At 49.3% G+C, this 9,381-nt stretch overlaps 1 long non-coding RNA gene across 1 annotated transcript; it reads left to right on the forward strand.

Annotated features, from left to right (window-relative positions):
* The first annotated feature begins 594 nt into the window (after positions 1–594).
* On the forward strand, positions 595–8,137 carry LOC144587306 (uncharacterized). The gene is made up of 3 exons (XR_013542449.1): positions 595–742; positions 2,530–2,605; positions 4,202–8,137. It is a non-coding gene; the product is annotated as an uncharacterized LOC144587306 (long non-coding RNA).
* Positions 8,138–9,381: the final 1,244 nt, after the last annotated feature.

Raw genomic sequence — 9,381 nt, forward strand, 5'->3', positions numbered from 1 at the left:
ATATATTAATTGTCAGAGTGCCCTCATCCCTCCATCACCGAGAGGGATGGCAAGGGGGCAGCCGCCGCTGTTGCCCCCCCCGGGCTTCCCGAGCTCTTAAGAGGCTCCTTGCAGGGGACCCCAAGAGGCTGGATTTCACCCTGGCAAGACCCCCCCACCCCACCCCAAGGAGCCCACTCCCCTCCTTCTCTAAGGGATTGCAGTGTCCCCCCGGGGGGGGCTGGGGGTCCAGGAGGCTCTCTCGCCCCCCCCTCCCGACACGCCTTGGGGATTCTTCCCCCTCCCCTCTTTGCATGGCGGGGGGGGAACACCTTCCCGCCCCCCTCCCACCCCAATCGCAGCAGCGCCTTCCTGGGAGGGGGGAGGAAAAAGGAGGAGCAGGAAAGCTTCCCTCTGCCCCCCCCCCGCTTTGTGCATTTTGAGAAGGGGGGGTCCTTCAAAAGGGGGGGAAGAAACCTCACCCTTGGCTCCCCCCCCACTTCCTGTCAATCACTCTCCCGCCCCCCCCGCTTTCTTCTCTCTCTCTCCTGGGGGAGGAAAAAAAAGGAGGAGGGAAACAAGAGAGCGACGGAGGGCTAGAGCGGCGGCTGGGAGAGGAGCTCTGCGTAGACCCGGAAGTGGGAGCGGTGCGCCGGCCTCTCTTTCCCCCTCCACCTCTATGGCTCTCCGGGGGGGGGGGAAGAGGCGCTTGCTGGGAGGGGGGGCTCCTCGGGAGTCTTCCCGCATCAGGACCTGGAAGGAGGTGGGCAAAGAAATTGGGGGGCAGAGGGGGGGACATACGAGACGCTGTGGGTCGGGAGGGGGGGCTGGAGAAAGAGAAGGGGGGGCTGGAGAGAGGCCTCCCCCCCAAAAGAAGGAAACCCGAGGAATACTCGAGGCAGCCCCCCTTTTCTATTCCGGGTCTCCTCTTTAGGGGGATCTTGGGTGGGGGGCGGAGTTTAAAGACCTGGGATGTCTGGGGAGGGTCCAGATCTCAGCCCTACCTGGCGGGGGGGGGGCTGTCCCTTCCAAGCAAAGGCTCCTCTGTGTGTGTGTGGGGGGGGTCTGTGGGTCTCATCTCCTGATTTCCCCCTCCCCATTTTATTTCCCCCTTCTCCAGCCAAAGTCTCCAGGCCCCCCCCAGGAAATCCCTCGCCCCACGTTCGGAGGGGGGAGAATTGGCCTCAGGGCGGGTGCAAGGAGGAGGAGGAGGAGGAGGAGGAAGTAAGGCTGCAAAGTGTCAGTGGGTGGGGGGCAAGGGGGGTAACCCATGGGCTTGGGGGGGGAGAGAGAGGATGGGGGAATCCCCTGCCTGGGAGGAAGCTGGTCCAGGTGACTCACTCTCTCTCTCACACACACACACACACAGACAGAGAGAGAGAGAGAGAGGAAGGGAGGGAGGGAGGGAGGATCTGGACAAGAGGAACAATCGGATCCATCTCAGGGCCAGATTCCAGGCTGGGGATCCAGGGCAGGAGAGCTGGGACCGTTTCCAGTTTGCCTCTTTTACGCTGCCCCAGAGTGAACGTAACCAAATTAAACCTACCGAAAACCAAGAAATATAATAGAGAGTCCTATAAATAGAAAAGGCATAAGACCCTCCGCCGAAAGGAACCAGCCATCTAACCTTCCCAGGATCTGCCTAGAAGAACAGAGTGAAGGGCAGGGGAAAGGTTTTCAAGGGAAAAGCCATTTAAAATGGTCCTGGAAAATCCCATTTAAAAAATTCTTAAAGGTTCTGTGGGGGAGGGTGTGGCGTGAACGGCTTGCTCAAGGGGTCCAGAGTAGAATATGCTCCGTTTATAGCTGTGGGCATTTTTAATATTAGTACAGTGGTGCCTTGCATAGCGAGGTTAATCCGTTTCCGGATTAACCCTCGCTATGTGAAAACATCGCTAAACGGAACGTAAACTTACCATTCAGCGAAGTTTTCTCCATAGCGGCAGCCATTTTTGCGTCTTTGGTAAGCGAGGGGAGGGTGCGAAAATGCTGCGCGCGGCCATTTCAGGCATCCAGCGGCCATTTTGGAACCGCCGGACAGCTGATCCGCGGGCATCGCAAAGCGAAGATCGGTAAGCGAAACGCTTACCGATCTTTGCTATGCGAGTTTTTCCCATAGGAACCGATGCTATGCCTCCGCTTTAGCGATCCCGAAAAAGGGATCGCTATGCGGATTCGTCATTATACAGTGCGCTCGTTAAGCAAGGCACCACTGTATTATTATTGCCTTCCATGGCAGCTGCCCTTGAGGAGGAGCAGCCCCAAATCAGGGAGCTTTTGTCCTTGAGCGGCGGCCCTTCCTTCTTATTTATTTATTTATTTATTTGATTTGTATCCCGCCCATCTGATCAAATAGACCACTCTTCCTTCTCCTGCTTTCCTCCCTCCCTCCCTATTATTTCTGAGCTGCCTTTCCCTTCTCCTTTTTCTAGCCCACCTGAGATAGAAAGAACAAAAGCATCTGCCCTAAGAGAAAAGCTTTTGGTTTCCTTTGTTCAAGAAGCCTCCAGACTCATCTTTTTTTCTTTGTTCCCCCCCCCCCCCCCGCAGACAGGAAAGTGAACTAATCTCTCTTCCCTCTATTCGGAACCCAAAGAGAAGAATTAAGAGTCCAAACATTTGCAAGGTAGGTGAGATTTCCTTTATTTGGATCAGAAGTACCCCCATGCAATTAACAGAACATAATATGCTGTAAAGAGGAGATAATTATGTGACAGACGTTTCACCCAGATGCAGGTCACCCCGAGATCTTCCCCCAAATAACTTCCATAGCCCATATTGAGGGAGAGACAGAGAGGGGCCGGAGATGGGTGTGACCTTATGATTGTTGCAAGAGTTGGCTTTCTTCCTGAGATGACCAAGTCGTGGGGGGGGGGACACCAATCTGGCCGGCAGTGGATCCCCGGATGCCTTTGCAAGGCAGGGAAGGGGAGAACCAAGGAGAAAACAAGGCACATGGTTTCTTCCTCTGGAAAGGCTCCTGCACGGGGAAGAGGGGAGTTTCCCCCACCTTTTGCAAAATAATAAGACATGGGGAGATGGTGTTGGGGAGTGGGTGTCGTGTGCCGTCAGCCATGAATTTCAGAGAACATGCCTCTTGCTTTAAGGGAACAGAAAATGGAAGACATGGATACGTGATAAACTGATGCTCAAGGTATCTCACGGTGGGCTAGATAGAACGACTCTCAAATCAGTCCATGGTTGGTCATAGGCTCCAACTCAGAGAGGGCTGGTGGATGATTCTTCCTTAAATGGGAGAGGTAACAAGAAAACGGGACATGGTGGCGCTGTGGGCTAAACCGCAGAAGCCTGTGCTGCAGGGTCAGAAGACCAAGCAGTCATAAGATCGAATCCACGTGACGGAGTGAGCGCCTGTCGCTTGTCCCAGCTCCCGCCAACCTAGCAGTTCGAAAGCATTCAAATGCAAGTAGATCAATAGGGACCACCTCGGTGGGAAGGTAACAGCGTTCCGTGTCTAAGTCGCACTGGCCATGTGACCACAGAAGATTGTCTTCGGACAAAACGCTGGCTCAATGGCTTGGAAACGGGGATGAGCACCGCCCCCTGGAGTCGAACACAACTTGACAAAGGGAAACCTTTACCTTTTTAACAAGAAAACACTCAAGGCCACCAAGGGTTCCTAAGGGCCAAAAATCACGATTCTTTGAGGAAACACCTAGATTAGGGCTGTGGGTGGTTCCTCACCTACATAGATGTGTAGTAGCAACAATAGGGCATTTCGCCAAATCGGTAAAATGGTTAGAGGCATGTCGCCAAAGCATTTGGGCAAGGTGGTAGCACTTTATTCTCCCAGTTTCAGGTTGTGGCCTAAGAGAAACACATTCTTCTTGATGTCGGACCTGACCTGATGCATTTGAGATAAACATATATGCCTTTCTGAGAAAGTCACTGATGGGGCTGTGCGGGTGGCAGGAGAAGAGAAAGACAGCTGTGAAAAAAAAACTTCCTTCATCTTGTTATCAGCAGGCCAAATTTTTTTCCTCTGATTTTATGAGACAAACCATGTGATCCCACTCATTCTCCCATGCACATTTTATATGTATTAGTATAGATAATTAGTCCATATATACTGGCAGGATGGAAGTCTCAGTGAACCTTGAACTGGCTACCTGGCATTGAACCCAGATCGTGAGGAGAATTTTGGCTGCAGTACTGCAGTTTAACCTCCATGCCACACCTTCTTCTCTCTTTTCTCAATCAGGTACAAACAGAACTATATGGAACAACATTTTCTGCTATAGAAAAGAACCGAACGTGAAGGCGGAAAAGAACAAAATTAGACATCAAAAAGGAGGGGGAAAGGCAGAAGGGAAGCCGGCCTAGGACAAAGGAAAATACATCTCCAGCTTCTTAAGGCTCTAGTATTCATAACTAACTATTCTAACTATAGAAAAAAAGACACCGAGAAAAAAGGAAGAAAATAGTGTCCCATTAGAACAGATACAGTCATGTGGGAAAGAAAGTGCATTCCCTTTTAATTCTATGGTTTTGTGTATCAGGACATAATAATTTAAAAATCCTGATCCTTAGCAGGTCTGAAAATTGGGTAAATATAAACTCAGATAAACAACAACCCATGGCATATTTGCACTGTGTCATTACTTATTTCACAGAAGTAAAGCCAAAACGGAGAAGCCATGTGTGAAAACCTAAGTACACCCTTACTGGTTCCACAGGAATTAAGAGGCTAAGTAGCAGCCAGGTGCTGCTAACCCAGTGCCCTTGAGTAACTGATTATCAGCACGTGTGACCACCTCTATAAAAGCTGATGTTTTAGCAGTTTGCTGGTCTGGTGCATTCAGGTGTGTGTTTACACAATGCCAAGGAGGAAACCCATCAGTAATGATTGTAGAGAAGCAATTGTTGCTGCCCATCAATCCGGGAAGGGTTATAAGTCCATTTCCAAACAATTTGAAGTCCATCATTCTACAGTGAGGAAGATTATTCAAAAGTGGAAAACATTTAAGACAGTTGCCAATCTTCCCAGGAGTGGACGTCCAAGCAAATTCACCCCAAGGTCAGACCGTGCAATGCTCAGAGAAATTGCCAAAAACCCAAGAGTTACATCTCAGACTCTACAGGCCTCAATTAGCACATTAAATGTTAAAGTTCATGACAGTACAATTAGAAAAAGACTGAAGAAGTACGGTTTGTTTGGAAAGGTTGTCGGGAGAAAGGCTCTTCTCTCTAAAAAGGACATGGCAGCATGGCTTAGATTTGCAAAGTTGCATCAGAACAAAGCACAAGACTTCTGCAACAAGGTCCGTAGGAGAAATGAGACCAAAGTGAAGATGTTTAGCCATAATGCACATTTGGCAAAAATCAAACACTCCATGTCAGCACAAACACCTCATATCCACCCACTGTCAAACACGGTGGTGGAGGGGTAAAGATTTGGCCTTATTTCGCAGCCACAGGACCTGGGCACCTTGCTGTCATTGAGTCAACCACGAACTCCACAAAATACCAAAGTATTCTAGAGTCAAATGTAAGGCCCTCCGTCCAACAGCTAAAGCTTGGCCAAAATTGGGTTGTGCAAGAGGACAATGATGCCAAGTAGGAATGGGCACAAACCAAAAAATGAACTAGGAAATTTGCTGGTTTGTTGGTTCTGAAATAGAGAACCTGAACTGACCAAAAACCATGAATGTTTGTGTTTTCCTGAATTTCCTGGTTCGTTGTTCTTCACCCCAATAGTGCTCCCCACCCCTTTCCCACTGTCCCACCAGCTCCCTATTTTGTGCTGCTGCCACTTCTTCCGCTGTCACCATCTTGAGGCAGCCCAGTGGCTCCTGCAAACTGGGCTTCCTCTGTGTATGTGCCCACAGACTGGCTCTAATTTAAAAAAAAAAAAAATTTTGGGGCCACAGTCCAGACTCCTCTTAATTTCTTCTTTTTTCGAGAGGAAATTCAACTATCACCCACAGGTGGAAGTTCCTCTGAGCATACACCCACCTCTTAGTTGACAGATGGGTGCATGCCCAAAGGCAACGACTATCTCTCGAAAAGAACAATTAAAAAAATTTAAATTAAAAAAAATTCAGAGACAGACCAGCTGGCTTCCGCAGGATGGGTATGCCTTTGCCCATGTATTCACCTCTCATGCGCAGTGGCAGCCCTGGACTGCCTATTGGATTTTTTTAAAAACTTAAAAAAAAATTAAAAATTTTTTGATTTGAATGCCGACTTGCCTGACTCTTGCAGGTAGAGGGCTGCTGTTCAAGGTGGCTGCAGGGGAGGCCATGGCAGCAAAATGTAGGAAGGCAATGGGGACAGTGGGAAGGGGTGGGGGGGTAGGTGTTCTTCGTTGCCCTGGTGAGCCCTTTTATAGGCCGACAAACTGATGAACCAATTCGTGGTTCATCAGGGAAACGTTCAGAAATTTGTGGTATGCAGACTTCCACAAACTAGCATTTTTCTGGTTCATGCCGATCTCTAATCCCAAGTTATTGCAAAGATCTTGCAGTGGCTCAGTCAAAGTCCAGACTTCAACCTGATTGAAATGTTGTGGTGGGACCTTAAACAAATGCCTGCAAACCTCAATGAACTGAAGCAACGTTGTAAAGAAGATTTGGCCAAAATTCCTCCATAATGATGTGAGAGACTGATAAAGTCATACAGAAAATGATTACTACAAGTGATTTGCTGTCCTGATACATAAACTATACAATTCAAAGAGGATTTACTTTCTTTTTGACATGACTGTTGTTGTTAGTTGTTAAGTTGTGTCTGACTCTTTGTGACCCCATGGACCAGATCACACCAGGCCCTCCTGTCTTCCACTGCCTCCTGGAGTTTGGTCAAATTGATGTGCGTCGCTTCTGTCCATCCTTCTCGTCCTCGGTCGTCCCCTTCTCCTCTTGACTTCACACTTTACCAACATCAGGGTCTTTCACAGGGAGTCTTCTCTTCACATGAGATGACCAAAGTATTGGAGCCTCAGCTTCAGGACTCTACATTCAAATATAAAGCAGATTGAAAAAGAACTCACACCGGGGAGAAACCATTTCAGTGCATGGAATGTGGAAAGAGCTTTGGTGCTCTCAGTACACGCCATTAGCAGTGGCCTCAATCAAATGTAGAAAGAGGTACAGCATTAAACGTCCATGGAGTAACTTTTTAGTTGTAATGTGTGTAAAGTGCTCATGTTTCAACATGGAAGGGCCTTCAGTTAAGTGAGAATACATATTTGACGTGAAAGAGAGATCATCAGAGAGAATAGATGTCCCGGGGGTTGGGTAGATGTTCATAAGAAAAACTATGGTGTTTTGTTCCCTTCCTCTTTCAGCAGAAGGGAAACTGGAAATCTAGGTGAGCAAAACTGAATCTTTTGTTGGCGTGCTGCCGTTTTCTGGTGCAGGATTGTATTGACAGAAATAATTTGGGGAGCGGGGAAGAAGAAATAGAAAATGTGTATGAAGTTCTGTTTCAGTTATTCAAGAATAGATAGGACAAGGAGCTCCGTGATATGAACCAAACAAATGAAGGGGCAACTGTGTCTATGGAAGCACTTCCTGGTGTTAAGAAATTTCTATTCAATAATGCTTATGCCTAGCTGTGCTTAGTATCAATAGTACCATTTTGTATTAGCTTGCCATGTTAGATGTTAAGAAATTTATAAGTATCAAGCCCTGACCTTTCACTAACATGAGGAAAGGAATGTGTAGAATGTGTTGTTAAAATAGGGAAAATAAGAACAGGGTGACATTTTTCTATGCTTTGAATTGTATTTATTGTATTATAATTTTACCCTCACTTCATGATTTTTTATTTTCACACCTATATATTAATGTTGCTGTTTGCTTTTTTGTTACTCTGTTGTTTTTTGTTACTTGTTGTAAACCGCCCAGAGCAGCCTTGGCTGCGAGATGGGCAATATATAAATAAAATAAAAAATAAATGGGAAGGTGATGTGACAGCAGAAAAAGAGAGAGAGGCCTAAAGAGAAGAAAGAGACCAGAAGTCAGCTATATCATGGTAGCTATACTAGCTAGGTGAGGGTTGCAAATAAGGTCAATGATATGTGATAGGTATGGTATATAAACACTACTGCACATCTGTAAACTCCGAGACAGATTTGTTCAGGTGTTAACCCATGTGTATTCCTTTATTCTGCAGAATAAATAAATAAAAGCCCTTTTGTAGTGGGTATTCTCCTTTTCTCTCACCTTGTAGGTACAGTGGTGCCTCGTATAACGAGCGCCCCGTTTAATGACTAATCCGCATAGCGATGCGGGTTTTGCGATCACAAAAACAATCGCATTGCGATGTTTCCTATGGGGAAAAATCGCAAAGCGATTTTTCCGCATAGTCCCCATTTTCTCCCAGCTGACCAGCGTGTGCTTCGGAGTGACCGCGGGGGAGGCTTCCCCCGGCGGTGGCTCCGAAGCTTGCGCCGCCCAGCTGGGGGGAGAAGGCTTCGGAGCGACCATGGGGGAGGCTTCCCCTGGCGGTGGATCCGAAGCCTGCTCCACCCGGCTCGGGGGAGAAGGCTTCGGAGCTACCGTGGGGAAGGCTTCTCCCGGCGGTGGCTCCGAAGCCTTCTGAGCTCTCAAAGGCCTTCCAAGCTCTTTCCCCCCAACATTGGAGAAAGCGCTTTGAGAGCTCAGAAGGCTCTCGGCGGCGGCGGGGGCAGGGTGGGTCTGGATGCCTTCCAGGTGAAGCACTGGAAGCCATCCTACCCCCCTACCCTGCCGCCGCTGCTTGGAGCCATGCCGCACCCACCTATCCCAACCATGCTTGGACTCCCGGGAGTCCAAGCATGGCTGGGATAGGCGGGCGTGGCTCCCGGTGGCAGGGGCAGGGTAGGGGGGTCCGGATGGCTTCCAGGCAAAGCACTGGAAGCCATCCGGACCCTGCTGCCACCGCTTGGAGCCGCGCCACGCCCGGTTTCCCAGCCATGCTCGGACTCCCGGGAGTCCAAGCATGGCTGGGATAGGCGGGCGCGGCACGGCTCCAAGCGGCGGCGGCAGGGTAGGGGGTCCTGATGGCTTACAGGCGAAGCACTGGAAGCCATCCGGACACCCCCTACCCTGCTGCCACTGCCGCTGAGAGCCTTCCGAGCTCTCAAAGGGCTTTCTCCAATGTCGGGGGGGAAAGCCCTTTGAGAGCTCGGAAGGCAAATGTCAGCAGTTCGCAGTGGCTTCGGGGTCCTTCCAAAGCCACCGCTGACCGACCGCCAACATTTTCCCCCAGCTGAGCGATGGGGCTTCAAAGCTCCCGCTGCTCAGCTAGGGGGAAATGGCAAAGGCCCCATTTTCAGCCAGCTGATCGGCGGTTCCAAAATGGCCGCCTGCTGTGTTGCCTTGCTTTAGAGGCACCGAATATGGCCGCCCCTATGGAGGATCTTCGCTGAACTGTGAGTTTTCTCACAGTTTTTTG

Source organism: Pogona vitticeps, chromosome 2, assembly GCF_051106095.1.
Source record: "Pogona vitticeps strain Pit_001003342236 chromosome 2, PviZW2.1, whole genome shotgun sequence".
Lineage (NCBI taxonomy): Eukaryota > Metazoa > Chordata > Lepidosauria > Squamata > Agamidae > Pogona > Pogona vitticeps.